Source organism: Tyto alba, unplaced genomic scaffold (genome assembly GCF_018691265.1).
Source record: "Tyto alba isolate M040663 unplaced genomic scaffold, T.alba_DEE_v4.0 Super-Scaffold_2, whole genome shotgun sequence".
In the NCBI taxonomy this organism is placed as follows: domain Eukaryota; kingdom Metazoa; phylum Chordata; class Aves; order Strigiformes; family Tytonidae; genus Tyto; species Tyto alba.
Window position 1 is genome coordinate 23684863 of NW_024881282.1, and position 18897 is coordinate 23703759.

At 47.7% G+C, this 18897-nt stretch overlaps 1 long non-coding RNA gene across 6 annotated transcripts in view; it reads left to right on the forward strand.

The window, feature by feature from the left end:
* Nucleotides 1-18268, forward strand: part of LOC116959114 — a 59274-nt gene extending 41006 nt beyond the window's left edge. For 4 of the 6 annotated variants that reach the window (XR_006165362.1, XR_006165359.1, XR_004405653.2 and 1 more), the window contains 3 exons: nucleotides 10310-10519; nucleotides 12582-15756; nucleotides 17102-18268. This is a non-coding gene — a long non-coding RNA (uncharacterized LOC116959114). The remainder of the gene's footprint in view (nucleotides 1-10309; nucleotides 10520-12581; nucleotides 15757-17101) is intronic. The other 2 variants (XR_006165360.1, XR_006165361.1) reach the window with 2 other exon arrangements.
* The last annotated feature ends 629 nt before the right edge of the window (nucleotides 18269-18897 follow it).

Consider the following 18897-nt stretch of genomic DNA (forward strand, 5'->3'; position numbering starts at 1 on the left):
GCCATGCAGAAGGCTTCAGCTGCAGTGAGGGGGGCTGCTTTAGAGATGATCTTCCAGACTCTAAACAGCAAGTCTGTTGCAATAACTCTGTTGATCAAATAAAATTTCTGTTCACAGTGCAGAGCCAAAAACAGTTTTTGCTTGCAGCCTTGAGGGGTATTTCTTGGCTCGTGGTTGATGTTTTAAGCAATGTGCAGCTCTACAAGTCATTACCAATGTTTGAAATCTCTTCCTTCTTATTATTATCCTCAGAGATGTGGAATGAAGACTATTTACCTTCCCCTCATAGTTCATTATGATTATTAAGCGGTAGGAATGAGGACATGTGCATGAGAGTTGGATATAGCAGGCCTGTTCTGGCTGTGTCAACATTATTTCCCAAAGAAGAGAGTATATTCAGAAATACAGCCAAGTTTTCCTTTTTTCTTCTCCTAACTGTATTTGTGTACAAAGATTTCAAGATTTCACAATGCCATGTTATGTATGCACTGTTTGATGAAGCAGTAACATGAGGTTTCTCATTGCCAAATTACCAAGACACTTAAAGAAGTCTCTTCTTTAATAATCAGTTGCCTTATACCTTCAGATTCCAGTGTTGGGTCTTACCTCTGCTTGCTGTCTCAGCTGTCTTTCCCTGCCCCCCGCCCCACGCCACCTCGCTGGATTTAAAGCTATTTTAGTTGTCCCACCTGCCCCCTGGGGCCCTACCAGTTTCTTTAAAACGGATCCTCAGGCCATCTCTGTGAAGTAAGGCGTGACAGAGGTCCCAGCATAGATGGGGTGGTGTAAGCTCTTGAGATGTGTCCGCAGTGCACCCTGCAACAGCCCTTTCCAGCCGGTGTGGCCACGGGCTGCTGCGCAGTGCCATGCAGAGCTGCTGCCCAGGGTAGGAAGGGCCCGAAGTTTGCATTAACCCTGGGTTATATAGCAGCAGAAGAGCAAAGCTTGTGCAGGCAGGCTGTGCTGATTCCAGCCTCAGGGGCAGCGTGGGCTCTGCAGGGCGCACTCGCTTGGTACGGTGTCGGCGCTTCTTGAAGTCCTTCATGGCTTTCTAGCTGCATGGTTGGGCCCTGTTTTCAAAACAGACTCATTTACTTGAGACTTCCACACGCTTCATGTAACATTCAGGCTCCTCCACGTCAAAATCTCTTTGAAAAATGCAAGTCACTGTTATAAATCGCTGGAGGCAGTGTGTGGATTTATTGGCACACCTGGGATCTGCTAGTGTTAGTTCTTTTAGGCCCTTTTTGCAGAGGATGGGGAGATCACAGTGGGGAAGATGCTGCTATTGATGACAGTGGGAACAGAGAGCTCAGTCTGCGATGGGTGCAGAGCCTGATCTGCCCTCTCCTTCCCCAATCCTTTTAAGTTTAGGCTTGGCAGGTCACTGGAGGAACATTTGTCCTCTAGATGGAGAGGACCGAAATTTCTTAGGCTATTTATGTGTCTCGTTTCATAAACACAACATCCACCCTTAAATATAAATGAGATGTCTGCATAGCCCACGTACACTTTCACGTCATACAGTTTTTCTCCTGAAAAGCAGGATTTTGCCTACTCTGAAGAATGTGCTTTTTTTCTGGATGCATCCATTCGCACCATCTCCCCATTGTCCATATCCTTTATCCTCTGCTTCCAGGTCACTGTGACATTACATTGGAGTCTGCAGGAGCAGGAGCTGTCTCGTGGCTTGTTCATGTAGCACCTACAAAAATGAGTTTTTAATCTAAACACACATCCCTAGTACATAATATGCAATAAATTGGCATAATGAAAATGGATAAACTGGGAACGCAGCTCACTGTGGAAATAGTACCTAATATGGGAATAATTCCTAACTCCTTGGGGTTCCAGTACTCCTTTCTGCTTTTCTCTTTTTTGCATTCAAAAGCATGCTCACCGCAAGATGGTTTGTGTTAGGAATGATGACATTTGCTTAATTAAATTTCAAAAATATCTAAGTGGCAGCCCTACTGGGACAGAGTCAAGAACTTTTCTTTTCCATGTTTTCTGGTGCTTAGACAATGTTGTTGGTTGGTGACTAGTGAGTTTTCAGTTCATACATTTAACACCACATTGCTGACAGCAAATATAATTTAACTCTTCACTCTAGAAGCCCTATCAATACACATCTGTCATTATATCCTAGTTGTGCTAGAATAGCAAAAGAGAGAGCATCATTAACTAATAATTCAGGAGATATGTGGATGGCTTTTGTTAATAATATTACCAGGTGTTTTGTTAGAGGGATTCTACTAACTTTGGTAATGTCACTCCTGTGGTCCCCAGGAGCCAGTACTCACAACCAGGATCATGCTGCATTGGACCCTGAACGAGGAAGGAACAAAACACACGTGTTCCAGAGGAGCTGGCTCTAAGAAATAATAGATGGATATGGGCAGGATAGTGCCACCAGGAGCATGTAGAGCCGAATGTAACATATAGTGCCCACTTGGGCTTTTTCCTGGTAGCATTGCATTCTGACCTATCCACTGCTTTAAAAAACAATACCCAAGATCTTCTCTGTAGGTGGGTCAGGACTGAGTTGTCTTTTAAGCAGTAGCAGATGTTCGGATCCCAATAAGACCATGCAAAGCTGTGCGTATGTATAAAATGCTGTCAGTCGCCAGCGCTGACTGGGTACTCCTCTGGCTCCAGAGCATCCATACAGCCCAGTGCGTACAGCAGCTCTCCCCAGCCCTCATGCCCGTCTCCCTGCCAGCTGGAAGTACGGTACGTGCAGGTGGGCTTTCGAATTGCAGCACGTCCCAGCGAGGTGCAGTATGTGGTGCCGGTGCAACCCTGAGGGGGACTGTAGCTGCTCCGTGTCATCCTCCTGTGATGCCACCTTTGCCATTCCTTTTGTCTCCGTTCAGTCTGGTTTAGTTAGGACCATCACAGCTACCACGGTACCACTGCTGCAAAGAGCTCCCCAGAACGACTGGCCCAGTCGTGGTACTGGGACGGTGAGCAGAGGTTGCGGGGCTGCTGTCTGCTGGGTGAGGAGAACTTGCCAGGGGCAAGTCGTCACGGGCTGAATATAGTTTGGGGTGAGAAGTCTAGCGCAGGCACCTGGGCTTCCAGCATGCTCTTGGGTGGCGAGAAGCCCTGAGGCAGCACTTTTGTGCCATGTCTTCATTTTGAGGTTCAGATCTGGTCTTAGGGGCATCTCAGGAGCCCTGGGAGGCATTGTGGGTGGTATTGGGGCTTTGTGTGTGTGTGTGCTGTCAATTCAATATGGAATTCAGAGGGGAAAAATATAGCTTTTAGTCAAAACAGCAATTAGCGTTATTAATTGCTGTAGTGTAATTAAAACTGGAGAGAACAGACAGACAGACCAAGTAACCCAGATGCATCCAACCGGGCAAAACAAGTCGTGTATAAACAGTCTCTAAAAATGTTTACAAAGTCCAAAAGAAAGAGAAAGTACGAAAGATTTTTTTTTTTTTTCCTGCCTGAAAGCAGAGGACACAGGCTCTGGTTCTTTGTCCCTTCCACCACTGTTGGGCAGTTTGCTGCTGGTGGTGGCATGGCCTGTCTCTCTTCTGAGGTGCCGGGGCTCCCCATATTATCCAAGCACTTCCACCAGTTATCTAGCCATTTCTGCAGTCTCTGCCAGATGCATCAGCAGAAGCGTAACCAAACACAGGCACCCACTCATTTGACTTCTTTCTCTTCTGATCTTTTCTCTGTATCAGGAGCACGAAATCCTCCACTACCCTGGAGCAATCAGTCATTAACAACAACCTTGCTACTGCCAGGGTGCTGCTCAAGCCTATACAGCCAAGGATACTTCTGGGAAAGACTGAAAACTAATTTTGTTTTTCAGCTGCTGCAGAAAAGGGTAAATAACCATTTAAAACCCCCGTGGTTTTATTTTTACCCACAACCCACCTGGGACAGCACTGTAGGGCCGTAGCACTGCAGAGGGATGGCTTGTCACAGGCTGTAGCCAGTGCTGCCATAAGGAATTCACTCTGCAAATAGATTCCCTTTTCCCAAGAGAGGGGAACTTGGCAGGGGACATCCAGAGGATGCAAAGGGCTAGCAAACTTTACAAAGTTTGGGGCATGGAGCTGATATTCTCTGGCTAAGGATACCCAAGGGCCAAAGAGTTGCTTCAGACAGGCAGAGGATGCTTCATGGTCTGTCTGTTACCAGAAGAGGAGCCAGCTGAAGTGCCTGTGGAGTGGTGTGCATGGGTACACCATGGTGGAAGCAGTAAGAGAGTCACTATGGCCAGGAAACTCAAGTGAACAGAAGATGCTGCAGGGAGGCATGGTCTGGGTTAGTCAACGACAAGCAGAAATCCCTGCAGCAATTGCCTCCTGCCCTGGGATACCTCTTCTTCTACCATTTACCTCTAAGTGAAGCAACAGGACTGTCAACACTCATGTCCAGACCGTGCTCCCAGGACCACAAGCCACATTTGGAGGAGTCTCCTCCGTGGGTTGGAGGAGAGCACAGCATGCTGCTGCTGGCTGTGGGAGGGGGAAGCAGCGTAGAGGAGGGGCTTGGATTTCTTAACCTTGACTGTTAGTTTGTTGGAAGCTGGCAGCTTATTAAACCAGCAGAGGAAACCTTGCTTGTTTTTTTTTTTTTTTTTCCCCTCTATGCATGATAATGACACCCATTTTAAATTACCCTCCTTAGAAAGGCAAGGGAGTATGCCAAAGAAAGAAAAATGTGGTGGAAGAGCAGGAGGCGAAGCATGCAGCACTCAGCAGAGCTGCTTTGGCGTTCCTTGCTGCCCCCCATTCACTAGAACCAGACTCAGCTTTGGTTTCCCAGATTTCAAAGGCAGCTTTTCTAAACTCCCCAGTTTCCCAAGGCATGTGTAGGGCCAGCAGTCTTCTTTGTACTTCTCACCTGTGTCCCAGCATCCTCCTCAGTGTGCAGCTCGGAGATGCTATTTTGGGGATCCCATGACATACCTTGCAAGGAGTCTGTAATGAGACTGGGGTGGTTGGTTGTCCCCACCTCTGGCAGCACATTCCATCCTACAGGAGGAACAGAGGATGTTGGAGAATATTTGTGCCATGGGACAAGGTGGTGATTCAGCTGTCAGAGGTCCTTTGCTTGACTTGGTGCTGCTTTTCATCCAGCTTGTGCACTTCAGCTTTCTTTACAATCTGGTACTCACAAAGCTGGGTGTACAGTTAGGAGGTTAGGAGATCCTCTTGCTCTAAGTGGAGGCACAGGGCTTCAGCTTGTGCACGTGCACATCTCCTGTGTAACTATGTTTATCTCCCTGAAGCCCAGACTGACCCGGTGGAGTTCAAAACTGTGGCCACTGTGGCCCCACACAAGACGTGGGATCGTTCTGAGAATTATTACTGCCCCAAATGGGAGAGACTGTGCAGTCCTGGGTGACTGAGAACTTGCACCCCCAAGGAGGTGGTGTTCACAGCTGAGAAAATCCTGCTCTTGCTTTTAGTTTTTTGTGAAGCCAGATATTTGAGACAATTTCTGTTTCCAGAGCTTTCTGTTTCAGACCACGTCTGAATGCGTGAGCAGAAGAAAAAAGGTTTCCAAACCAATTTTCTGAAGCGATTTCTAAACACTCTTTCAGGCCTTTCAGACCGCAGTGCCAGATCCTTAGCTAGCATAAAAGGACATGGATCCACAGAGCTGAACAACGTTTGGCTCCTTCGCTAGGAGAAGCACAGAAACACAGAAACATTGGTTGGAAGGGATCTCTGAAGGCCCGAGCTTGTCCAGACTCCCTCTTAACACGGGACTATCACACTAGGTCACGTCAGCCTTGGTGTTGTCTAGCCAAGTATTGAAAACCTCCAAGGATGGAGAGTCCCACTCTCTGGGAGATGTTTTCCCTAATGTCCATTCTCATCTCCCAAGCTCCAGCCTGGGCTTGTTGCCCCTTATTTTTCCATCCACCATGCGCAGGAGGTGTTGGGCTAAACCCAAACAAGCCCTTCTCATAGCCTGTGTGCTCTGTCCCGACCATCTCAGTATCCCTCTCACTGGGCCAGCCCGCACCAAGAGGTCCAGAGTGACATGGTACATCACCAGCAGCCTCCAAGGAATAACAGTTTCTCTCGTCCTGCCAGATTCCTCCCACAGCCTGCCAGGTACTTTGTCCCGTCGGCCACGCCAGCACACCCCAGGCCCAAACAAGGTGTGACCCGTAATTTGTAGCAATGAGAACAGGAGCAGGGGTTTCATTCCCTGCACTGGGGATAGTGCAGTGAGCAAGCGGTTTCAAAATCCAATTTCATAGACGCAGAGATTACGTTAATCTCTTAATAGCTAAACAATTCCATTTTCAAGATAGGACAACGCATGGGATGTTCTTGACAAAACTGGTGCTTCAGAGCTGCCTACATCAGGTTTAAAATCCCAACTCCTAACGATAGAACCGATTGTATCTTTTCAGACAGTAGCACTGCAAAACTTGCATTTAATCTCCTCTTTTTATAACATGCTCTAGCTGCCTGGGCTTGCCTGTTGGGAAGCAAATGTAGATTGACTTTGCCTTCAAACACCATATGAGGAAACTCACTCAGCCCTCACCAACTGATCTTGGGGGCCTGTGGAATGATAAAAGCTCAAGTTATCAAAGTATCTATAAACTGCCTTCTGATTTCTAGCTGGAGCACCTCCCTGAACCTCGACCCTTTGATTTAAGGTGGCTGCTTTCTTTCACCATGTCTCAACAGGCAGAAGAGGGCATAGCTTTAATTCCTGTTGGCTCAGTCGCATTAGCTCAACATGACTGAAAAGCCCTCCTCATGTCCAGAAACGCAGAAGTGAATGTGGATCTACATTGGAAAACCTCTGCCCGTATTACAAGTGCCTTGTAATATACAGGGATGTTTTCATACTGCCAAAAATATTGGTGTTAAAGTACTTTTCTTGTTGATGCTGTTCTGCTTGGAGAACCAAAATTGGCTCTCCTGGGGAAGACGCTATTTATTGGGCTAGACTGCACGTTTTCAGAGAATTTGCAGGTTTTGTGGTCTAGGCATATCCATTTTGGACTGATTTTTAGTGTTTGTGTTGTGATTTAGGGTTCTGACAAATGAGCTCTAGTGAATGATGGTGAGGTGAGTGAAGAGGTGACCCACCCAGCTGTTTATTCCTTCTCTGCTGGCACAGATTGCTATCCCTGCAGCGGAGTTGGCAGAAGACAGCATATGTCCAGGGCAGGGCTGCCGCAAATGGCATTTGAGTTGAAATCTCCAAGGAGATGGGATTAGACTAGATAGAAGACTGGGAACTAGAGATACTGAGATATCGTCCATAATGGTTTATGCCCATCAAGACCAGCACTGCTGCCATGCTTCAGGTCCTTCCAGCTTCTGCCCCATGCTTCTGTCCCCTCTTTGCACCAGAAGTGGCGGTTGTCTGATCCTAATAGGAGACGATTCGGAGACTTCAACCAGCCAAATGATCTCCTCATTCACCTAGAAGGAGTATGGGGGACTGAAACACCACCAGCTTCTATCAGTTTAATCATACCTCTCTCTCAGACAAAGGTACCAGCGTCCTTCGGGTGTCTCAGCTCCACACTAGCCTTTGGTGGCAGAGCGGTGTCAAGCAGCAGCAGGTTATAATGTCTTCATCTGCTCATCTGTTTTCCAACCAAAAGGTCTCCTGAGGCTAGGGGCTCCCTCTGATGCTTCTGTATGGCCAATTAGTAAGGCCTCTGATACCAGGGAGGTTGCCCCTTGCCCTTCAGCTGTACTCTCCACTCCGCCACAGGCGTAGCCCGCTGTGGCAGGTGGCACTGCTGCGAGATGTGGAGCTGCCGTTAGCCGTCGCCTCCTCCCTCTCCTGACTCGGAGGGTGGCTAGCCAGAGGCTGCCCTTGCACCCTGGTGCAGCGGCAAGCAGGAGCCACTGCAGGGGGGATTCGGGACTGGCTGACCTCAGCAATATCGCCAGGCTAAAACGCATGAGAGTTTTTCTCTCCCTGGCTCATTACTAACACGGAAAAAATCGGCGGGAAAAAGACTGGGCCTTAAATACACAACGCATCTTTCCCCACCCATCACCACCTAACCGATAAGCTGCTCCAGGCTATGTTGTTTATGTTTATGAGTGTTTAATACCGCTTAGCATTTGCGTTTGCCTTGAAGCTACAGGCAGCTCTGTGCTGTAGTGTGCTAAATATTTGTGCCATAAGTACAAACAGATGTTTGAAGATCTGCTTTGAAGCAAATCTTTACCCTCTAAATTCTCTCCCAAGACTCCTCGGGAATAGTATACACCACTATATTCAGAGCAAAGCCTTGAAGGGCAGGGAGAGAGGAGATACATAGGAATAGTCAGTAGGGGAACAGGAACACATACTCACATCTCTATCACGTAAATCCTTCACATCAGTACTTTGGGCGTCAGTTTTCATAAATTTGCCGGGCCTCATTCCTATAAAGCAATCTCTGCTGTGTGCAGGTCTTTTAGGCTTGTTTTGACTCACGAGCCAGATTCGCGTCACCCTCAAGAGCTATTGCCTGCAACCTAAATAACCTCCCTACTATCAAAAATCTCAAAATGAACAGGGATAGTAAAACCCGAGCAGCGTGCGTGGATGGCTCTTGCTCATGTGTATTGCTTCTCCTAGCTGATCACAGGGATGAAAAGGCTTTATAAGGCAGACAGAAGTGGCATTAAATAATTTAACTCTCAGAGTCAAAAACTCGATTCAGAGTCAAAACCTGCGAGATACCCCATGATACTGCATGCCACACGCAAAGCAATGGGGAAGGTTAAACAGCCTCTGCCTCAGGCAGCTCCCAATTTCTGTCAAGATGCAACCGAAAACCTGAGAGGGGAAAGGTAAGATGGTAGTGGTGAAACCAGCCAGGATTGTGCGGTGATTGCTGTGTGGGAGGTTGCAGCCAGGACTCTCAAACGACTCAAACCACTGCGGTATGGCTTTGGTTTTCTTTCTTCTTTTCTCACGTTTTGGGGGAGAGGAGGGTGTGTCGGGAAGTTCAGGTGGTACCTTGGGACTTAGATGATCTGTGTCCAGGTTTCTGCCCTGCCAGTGACTCCCTTGGGTAAGATGCTCCCATTCCCTCTGCCTTTTGCCCCTCGTTCTCCAAGGGAAAACAGCGCTTCCATAACCCCAAGGCATATGAGAATAATACTTCAGAGCCTGTGAGGCATTCAGGGATGGTAGGAGAGATTGCCATATCAGGCCCTGAAGAGTTTCACTCTGCATTACCTTTTGACTGTACGCTCTGGACAGCAAAGGGAGTCCATCAGAGCACTCAGGGCATCTGACTTTAAAATGCAAAGCAATGTTTGACCTGATCTACACAGGGAACTAATGTTCTGCTGTAAATCTCTCTAATTCATTCTGCAGAATGCTTTCCCTCCACTCTGCCTCATTTCACCTGTCTCTTGCATTTCTTGCTTAAAACATGAAAACTATTCATATCTATTTTTATATCATTCATTTTCTTTTCCTAGTGACCACTTTTTTTGCCTTGCTTAATTCCACTTAATCTGAAACTGTTCTTACTCCCTTCTTCCTCCTCCTCATCCATGAGCTCAGGCAGGAGCCACCCATCGCTGGGATACTTGCTAGGACCGTGCAGGCGGGTAAATCCTGGGATTTACAGACCCTTTGCAGCAAGAGGTGGCTGGCTAGGGCTGGCCGCAGGGTATATTGCAAGAGGGACGTGCATCCCAGTTCCTGCATCCCGTTTGGTGCCTGGGTGAGGCTGAGATGAGTGGTTATTCCTTCCTTCTGCTGCGTGCTCACCATGTGCGGGAGAGATTGGCGTGTGCTGAGCCAGGAGCTGGGGAACAGCTTGGGTCCTCAACGGGCTTGGCCTCTGAGGAGCACTGCGGTGCAAAACAGGAGCTTGCTGGAGTGATAGCTGGAGAGAGAAAGGGAAAAAAAAAAAAAAAAAAAAGAAAAAGAAAAAAAAAAAAAAAGAGTATAAGATCCTTGTGGATGCAAGCCTTCAAAGGTGCTGTCTTTGCCCTCTCCTTACCTTTTTTCTTTTCCCTACTTGCAAGAAAGGAGATCCAGCGGCTAAGATATTACCACGGGACTCAGGAGACTTAGTTTAGTTGGTTTGCAGAGTTAATTTTCTTTGGTTTAGATCCCTGAAACAGTGTCCTCAGAGTGGAGTCAGCAAAGTGGCAAAGGCAGGAGTGGGAGCACGGGATCAGAGCCAGAGAGGAGCCCGTCCTCATCTGCAGCAAGAAGCTGTTTGACTCAGCTGTAACATGAAATTGCATCTGCCAGCCAGTGGGGCCAGCCGTTTGGTTTTGCCTGTGCTCCTGTGCCCTCTTGTTAAGAGAGAACATTTTTTTTTCTTCCCTTGTAGGGATGAAGCTTGGGATGATGAAAGAGTCTAGTAAGGACTGTAGCAATGATGACAAAAGTGCCTGCCTAGGACCCAGGCAGCTGCTTGCCGTGCCCCTCTTTACCCAACACCCCCCAAAGTGGCCTGAGTGGGAGAAAAGATGCCATTCTGGGGGACAGCTGACTGCCGTGCCTTCCTGGGAGAAACATGCTGCTTCCATCAGTGCTGTAGGTAACAAATCTTGTCAGAGGTGCCAGGCCCTGCAAGTCATTTACAGCAGATTTCCTTGAGGTAGCGATGAAATCCGTGATGTTTTTGTTTGGCATCTGCAACCCTCGTGGAAAGAAAACAGTGTGACTCTTGCCTTGCATTTGCAGCTGAAGCTTTCTCAAGGACAGAAAAGAAGAAGCATCTCTCTTTTTTTTTTTTTTTTTTTTTTTTTTTTGTCTTCTGCAGCTACAAACAGTGTTTTTCTGGCATGAATTGAGAGGCATAGGGCTCTGTGGGAGTGATTCGCTTCTAGGAATTTATTTCACATGGCTTTGAGTGGCTCAGCAAGATAGGATGGGAAAAAAGAAACAGACCCAAACCTCCAAATAACTGAAAAAGAGCCCAGCAAATGAGTCCTCACATCTCCTGCTTCCCCAGCAGAATGAAAACCTTTCCAAGAGACCTGATATATCTACTGCCAACGTTAAGCATTTTGTGGTTTGTTTTTTAAAGAAAAGCCAGGTTACACTACAAAGTGTCACCTGCCCAACTTTAAGTTGAAACGAATAAATAGTCTAGGGTTTGCCTTTAATTTCCTGTCCAGTGCCAGTTTTCCTGGGACTGACATGGGTCATCTGTGAAATGCTCTGAGAAGCTGGGGGCCAGGAAGGCAGCTCCCTGGCCCCATTGCCTCCACGGTGGCTGATGAAACACCGAAGAGCTCTAGCAGCCGACGAGCCTGTATCCCGGCAGGCTGGCTCTCTGTTTCTGCCCCCGCCAGCTGCTCCCAGCGCAGGGTTTCCTGCTCAGTCTCACCTTTCAAGAAGGGACTGTGTCCAGTTCCCTTTCAGAAAAAGCAATTTTTCAAATTGTCCTTGTCTGAAAGAAAATACTGTGTTCAGCAGCAGCGAAGTGCTCTCTGGCGTGTGCTGCGCTGATGTGATGGGGCTTTGCCATGAGCCCAGCAAGTTTTGCTCATTTCTATACTGTGTCGTGGTAAGCCAGCATATACAGCATTTTTCCTTTACCCTAGAACTTCCTCCCAGGACCCTGCCAGTAATTTGACTGTGCTTTGATAAACCATCACGCAGACACGACGTGGAACTGTAGTCCTAATGGCCTGTGTTAATTAAAAATCAAGTGACACTTTCTCAGGAGAAAGATCTTTAGTTCCAGTGTTTTCCTAATTATACCAAGCCAGCCTATTACCAGCCCCATAGTTTCATTTATTGTTCAATATGCCTAAATTCCTGCATGCCATTGCACTGCATTATTTTGTCATGTTCCACCCCATCATTTCAAAGTAGGTTGCCTACTTGTTTAAAACGGCAGCAAAAGCTTTAAAGTCCTGAGGAGAGACAAGCCGTATCTTTACTGGGATGATGTACAGTCTGCCGGTTTGATTTCACTGCCTTATAGCACCAGTTGAGAAACTCTTTGACTTTTTGTCTCTCCTGGCTTCTAAAATAGCAAGAGATAAACAGGAAAAAGAGGAGACACCTTCTGTTTGATATTGTTTGACTCTCAAGTCAGTTCAGCCTCTGATATTAATAACTTCCTGTTTTGTTGTGAGTCTTCTGACAAGTGAAGAGCCTCCATGTGTGTTGGCTTTTCGTCCTGAACTTAAGCAACTAAAGGACTGGTGTGTTCCCAGGCTCTGGGCTACAAATGCCAGTTTTCTGCTTACCTTCAGAACAAAATTTTAGAATTGAAAGCCAAATTGCTGAAAATCAGGTGGCTACGCCCACAATTAGTTGCCAAAATAAAAATGACCTGACTGTCTCAGCGGTTGAACACCTGCAAACCCTGTCAGTATCTTGGGACTTGAGAGGACAGAATCTATACAAATCAGACTAATTATATGTAGGAACTCAAATAAGGATCCTAATTTGAAACTCTGGACTGCTGTTCATTGCTGAGGATGTGCTGAGAAGCTAGAAACAGAAAAGAGGATCTGCAAAAAATGTGGAGAAAGGTGCATTTGTGTAATATCACTTGTGCAAGATGTTTGTGAAATGTGGTGCGTGCTGCATTGCATCATTTTTCACATACACTTAAATTAGTAAGACTCTTTCTTTTCCAGCTATCCAAATAATGTTCCCTGTGAGCTGAACTTCTTCCTCTGGATAATACACCAGTTTGCTACATGCTGGAGAAGCGGGGTGCCCCCGAATGCCTGATGCCTGTGTACTGCCCAGGGCTGCTGCTCTGCGTAACCAGGAACCATCTCTGGATCACCGTGTGTGACAGGACGGCTTGGGCTTGGCAGTTCTATGAGATGTAAAAATCAAGCCAGCTAATCAAGATTTAAACCAACGCCGAACTGAAAAGACTAGCGAGTGGTCCAGCCACGAGTTAATTCATTAGTTGCGGTAAATATTGCTAGAAGAGCTTGTCAAAAGGAAATGTGAAGCAGCTGAAAAGAAACGTCCTTAAAGTGAATGTCAAAGGCTTTTGCAGCTGTCATCCAGTGGAATGGGAGACTCCAGACTTTGGAGAGAAAATGAGAGTAAAAGAAATAAAAATTTGAGTACAGAGGATAAAGTACCAGTTTCCACTGGGTGATTATAAAGGAAGCGATCTTGCCACTGCAGGGACTTAATTAGAGACTGAATCTCACAACTGTCTAATGTCTCCTCCAGTACACTGAGAAACCCAAACCAGCTACAGCGGTCTGTTCAGACCGGCAGCAGCAGGAGGCTCTGCTGCTTCAGGGGCACACTGAAATGCCAGTTTTATGTAGCTGGAGGTCATTTCCAGTGTTCTTGAATCCTGTAGTCTGTTCAGTGGTCACTTAGGACCAGGGGAGCAACTTCATTCTCTTGCCTGGCCAGGACGGCATCATCTTGGTCCTACAGAAGGCAACAACGGAGCTCCCACTGCTGTGTACCCAAGCCTCCTGGAGGAAAGGTACCAGGACCCGTTTTCCTAGGCAAACCTAAGAGTTAATTGTCAACAAGAGAGAATTTCATGTTTCTGTGACGGATGTGATGAATCGCTGCTTTTGTTGGTCTCTGAAATGTGCAGATCAGGTGTGGGTCCTCGGGCCTTCCTGGAGATGCCAGTGCTGTCAGTCAGTGGTTGCGTGCATCGGTTCCCTTAAGCCTTGGTGCAGGGCTCAGCTCTCCTGCCTCGCTCCAGCTATTGCCCGCCTGAGACACTGTCACCCTTCTTTCCCTCCTTTTGGAAATGTGGAAGCACTGGCCGTAGCTTGAGGCTAACCTTTGGCAGCAATGCCCAGCCCTGCCCTGGCTGTTCCCTCTTAACTCTGAGCTGCAGTGCATCACCTCTCCGTCGGTGTGCTGAGCAGAGAACTCCTGAAGTTAGGGTTTTTCTTTGTTTGGTACTTTTTTTTTTTCTAAGCAGCAACAAGTCTTTGCTGGATTTTATTTCAGACTGGTCTGTTCTGGGCCCTGGACCTCAACACTCCCCTCCTGGTGCCGGGAAGGGCTGAACGGGCGGGAGCCATGGTCTGGAGTAAGTGAGCAGCGAGGTCAGCAGGAAGGAATTATTTTAGCTGATATTGCCAGCAAAGTCATTTTTTAAGTAACCCTGTCCCTGCAGAGTGATTCTGTGCAGGCGAGGCTTGAGGAGAGTGCAGGGATCCCTTCCAGTGTCACTACTACTAGCAGCCACGTTTTTCTGTAGCAGGATTTTCCCGGCGTAGGGAGGGCTGTGCCTTCTGCGGCTGCTCGGAGAGCTGAGCGCTCCTGGGAGGAGCGCCGGTGACTGCTCGGGATGGGTAGATGCATTGTGTACTGGGGACAGTGGCTTACCAGTCTCCTCTGGAGCTGGGAAGAGGTAAGTGACCTACCCAGAGAGAGCTCAGCATTGCTAACATCTGACAAGGACATTTTCATAACCAAGATAAATGAACAGATGCCTTTTTGCTCTAGGGAGATAATTTCTTCTGTGCTACTAGCCTGAGACCATTTGCTTGGCTTAGCCTGTATTTTTACCATATGCAACAAGCCTTAACCACTTCATTTAAGGCTGTTATTCATTTGAATATGAAACATTTCTGGCATTTTTTTCCCATTTTTCTGGCCCTTGCATGTTGCTAATGTCTCCACTCCTGTATATATGTTTTCTTCTCTAACATTTCAGTTCTCCTCTCTTGTAATATTTTAAACCCTTAATTGCCTGATGCTGCAGATGGAGAGTATTAGTTACCTTCCGTCACCACGCTGGCCACGATGACTTCCTTTGCTTGACAAGTTGATTACTTTGTCAAGATGAGCATTAAGTCTTTCTGGAGTATCGCTGTGCGTCTTGTGCCAGATTGCAATTGCAAGGTGGTTTCTTATTGGACGTGCAGTTTCTCCAGACACAGAATACCAGGAGTAAAACCAGGATTTTGCGGGGCTTTTTTCAGCACTTCCTTACTGAGATTGATGTTGCTCCAGTTTATACCAATAGGATTTGGATGGCTGTATCTCTAAATGTGACAAACTCGTGCATGGCAAGCAAACCCAACTGATGAAATTCCATTGATAAAGAAAATTCCCATCCTGGCAACCACCCAGCAAAGTCGGCAAGTAGCGATTAGGCGTTAATAATAACTGCACCAAGTCTGCCAAAGCTGCTGGAGATGTGACTAACAGGCACCTCCGTGGAGCCAAAGAATTGTTGCAGTGCCTGCTCCCTGCTGCGCATCCAAAACGGCAGTGTCCTGGGTGAGTGGTGGGGCTCACGGGCTCCCCAGCGTTCCAGTTACGGACAGCAGGGAACAGAAAGGAGCCTTTGCAAAAGCGTTGCAAAAACGGCTTAACACTCTGTAGGCTCATTAAGGTGAGAAAAACTTCCTCTCCACTGTATGGTAGGGCATCGCTGGGGCTGGTGTCTCAGATCTTGCCATCAACATGTTGAGTCCATCGCTCCCCTTCACAGACCCAATGCACAGTGTGGGATCCAGTCGTGGCTCTGCTTGCCAAAGCATCTATACAGGGCACCAAACCTTGCCTCCTTATGCCATGCACATGCTGCCCAGGCCTCCAGAGACTTCCACCTGGTCATATTCTGCATGACCCCTAAAAGAGGGTAGACAGCAGTTGCGGCACAGAAGCTGTAGCAGTAACAGTGCTTTCAGATTGGTCACTGGATATAATTGAGGCAAAAGAGCAAAACCCAAGGAAATTAAACACATTTCATAGCAGTTCCTGAGGGAGAGCAGATCTCATAGCTTGTGAACTGCAAACCAGGTCAAGAGGGCTGGACAGAGAAATTGCTGACATTGGCCCCAAAATGTCATTGTTAAGGTAAGAAAAACATCCAAATATTTCTTAATTTTTCCTAGTTGATACGTTATAAGGAAGTGTCATCCAGACCACTATAGGTATTAAGAATTTGGGAAACAACGCTAAGCAACACAAAGAACAAAAAACAGTGGGTGTATTCTGAGAAGAGAGGGAAATTGAGTCCTGTGCCGCTGAATGCTCCAGGAGAATAAATCCTAATAGCTACAGCAGCCAAATGTCATCTGGGACCAGAGTGTGAACAACTCTTCTGTGATATTATTTAGTGAATGTCTCAACTTCTTGAGCTTGTTGCAGAAGATAAAAGAAAAGCTTGGCCAGCATTATTATCTGATGGTGCAGGAACATTCCTTTCTCTAACCACGTGTGGTAGTATCTGACCCGTCTTGGATATCTGAGCAGGCAGGTCAGAGGAAAGCAGTGTGCAGACTTGGTTTTCAAAGCCACCTATTTCCAGTAAGCATGAACTTCATTTTCTTTTAGGAGCTCAGTTTTCCTGGCATACTGTAACAGAAATAAACAAAAGCATGGTATACTTATATGATGAACCTCAGGACCATCCCGTCTACGGCCAAACCAGCTCTGGGGGGCAGTGTGAGCACTGAGGGCAGATGTTGGGCCGCTCTTGTCCCTGGCAGATGTGGTCCTGGGGTTTCTCTCCTCACAGGATCCCATAGCGAGACCTTAGCAAAGAGCAGAGACAGAGCTTTTCTCGTGTCACACCACACATGACAACGCAAGGTTGCGTTGGAGCACCTCTATATTGACCCACCTCAGATTGGCTTTGTGTAAGAATGGAAGAGCAATGGGTACCCACCTCCTTATTGTTTTGTGGTTTGTTTTTTTTTTCTTTCTTTTGGTGTTTGCGGGAAGGAGGAAAAGCACCTTTTACTGCCTGAGTTTATGACATTCCTGCTCCCCCTGGGTGGAAAGGGGCCTTTTCTCTCTCTCTGCCTATGAGGGAAGCACTGCCTATTGGTGTGAGTGATGGGCAGGACACTCTCTCAGGGCAGACCTTGCTCTCCCCAGGGACCTGCACCCCAGCCACTCCCTGCCCTAGGCTGGGAACCCCTGGCCTGTTCCTTTCTGAGGTCCCCTCTCCCGTACTTTTGAGCCCTGCCACTTTCTGTCTTTGAAAAAGCAGGCTCCCTGGGGGGGTCCAGAAGAGCAGAGGGTCTCCATCGGGGCTATCTCCTTGCAGGGGATGAAGAAGGGGTCTCCACCGGGGGGGGGGGGGGGGGGGTTGCTGCAGGCAGGAGCAGTCATGCGCTTCCCTCTGCAGCTGGCAGCACTCTAATTTTTCCCGTCATTTATTACCTGACAACTGGTTTTGTGTGTTTCCCTCCAGGCTGGGAGCCAGGAGGGCTGGCGCTTGGGACACCTCCTCCTGGTACGCTGCCAAGGACGGTGGCAATGTCCTCCCTCTGAGGGTGGTGGCTCCCCGGCCCCGGGCACTCAGCATCCGTCCCCGCCGCTTGCCCGACCCTCCCTCCCCTCGAGACCTACTTTTGCTGGGAGAGGCAAGGTAACCTCGCCACTGAAAATAGCTGGGACGGCAGCCAGCGGAGATTAATGGCATCATTAACGTCCCCAGTTTATTTATAGGCTTAAAAAAGCCTCGGACCTGCAAACTGAGCAGAATTGCTCTGTGTAACGCAGGGACTCCCCGGTCCCCTACTTCTGCCTTTCCCCTTCCTGCTATTTCATCCTCGTCTCTGCGACTGTAAAACCTCTGGAGCAGGGACTGTCTCTCATTGTAAACCTTCCTTACTAGGGGGATACACACGGATATATTTTTTCCATGAACGCTGTATTTGTCTGGTCTCCTTCCTCCACCCAATTCTTTCTGCGTTCACTGTGTCCTGTGGCCCCCTCTTCGGGAAAATTCTCTTTTTCATGAATTCCTGAGGCATAGGCTGAGCAGTCGTCACAGGAATTAGTGATTTTCCGCCTTGGGTTTTAAACTGTGAGCTCTGTGGGAGAGCACCTAGGACGTGTGGGGTGCTAGTGAAACATGCAGATGTAATTAATGACCATGGAGGTCTTCCTACGGGAGCCAGCCGAGCCAGCCCAGCTCCCAGGTCCTCCAGGAACCTCGTGGGACTGGCAGGGAAAGAAAAACCACCCCGAGTGTGTTGGCCCCAGAAGAGGAGTTTTCAGCACGTGACCTGCGGCCGCACTGCCTGGCCTCTTTCCCAGCACTCGGTGAAAGGTAAGTGAGAAAAGAAGCTTGTTGTCAGCAGGCACAAATCCAAGGAATTGGCTGTGTGACTGGGAGATGGCTCCACGGGTGGGAGAAAAAAAGCAAAAATATCAGGAGAGAGCTCTCCCGCCCAGAAACATGGATAACCAGCGTGGCACCTCATGGAAGTGAGGTTGCTTCAGAGGGCAACCACCCTTCACTTTGTGTTGTTTTTTTTTTTTGTTCTGTCAATCTGAGATAAACTCCTGTGTCAGTCTTTCTTTGGACCTCTGTCTTCTAGGCTCTGAAATAAATGCCAGAGAACTGCTCAAACCGCTGCTGTCTTTCTTTTCTTTTTTTTTTTTTTTTTCATCTGGGCAACAAGAATCCTTCAGGGCAGAGTAAAGGAGCCCAAAATGCTAGGAGGGTTTCTCTGCCGTGGCCGCTCTAGGTGAAACCACAACCCTGGGACCCCTTTGACCCCCAACATCTGGTGGGTTGGAGGCATCTCAGTGCTTTCCTTTCCCGTTCTTCTCTATCCCACTTGAGTTCTCCAGGTCCCTTCCATCCCCTCCTGGCCAGGACCCAGCTCTCTGCTGTGATGGGGAGGACAGTGCCTGCTCAGCACCTCACTTTCCGTGTCTGTTAAATGGGACTGTGACACTTAACCGGCTTTATATAATCCTTTGAAGGACAAAAGCCTAAGTGCAATTATTCAGTCATCCAAAGATCATAACCGGGAGAGTATTTATTTCCATGTCTGTTATATGTGAGATCCTGTATAATTTAGAAGACTTCAAGGAAAAAGCAGGTCATGTGCAGCATCTGAGAAAAAGGTGGAAAAAGGCAATGTTTTAACTATATTCATCCTAGGAAAGAGACACCTGTTATGTAGTTGTCTCTTATCTAAATTCCTGAACATCTAACCAGAAAAATCAGCACAAATTTCTCTCTAGACTGAT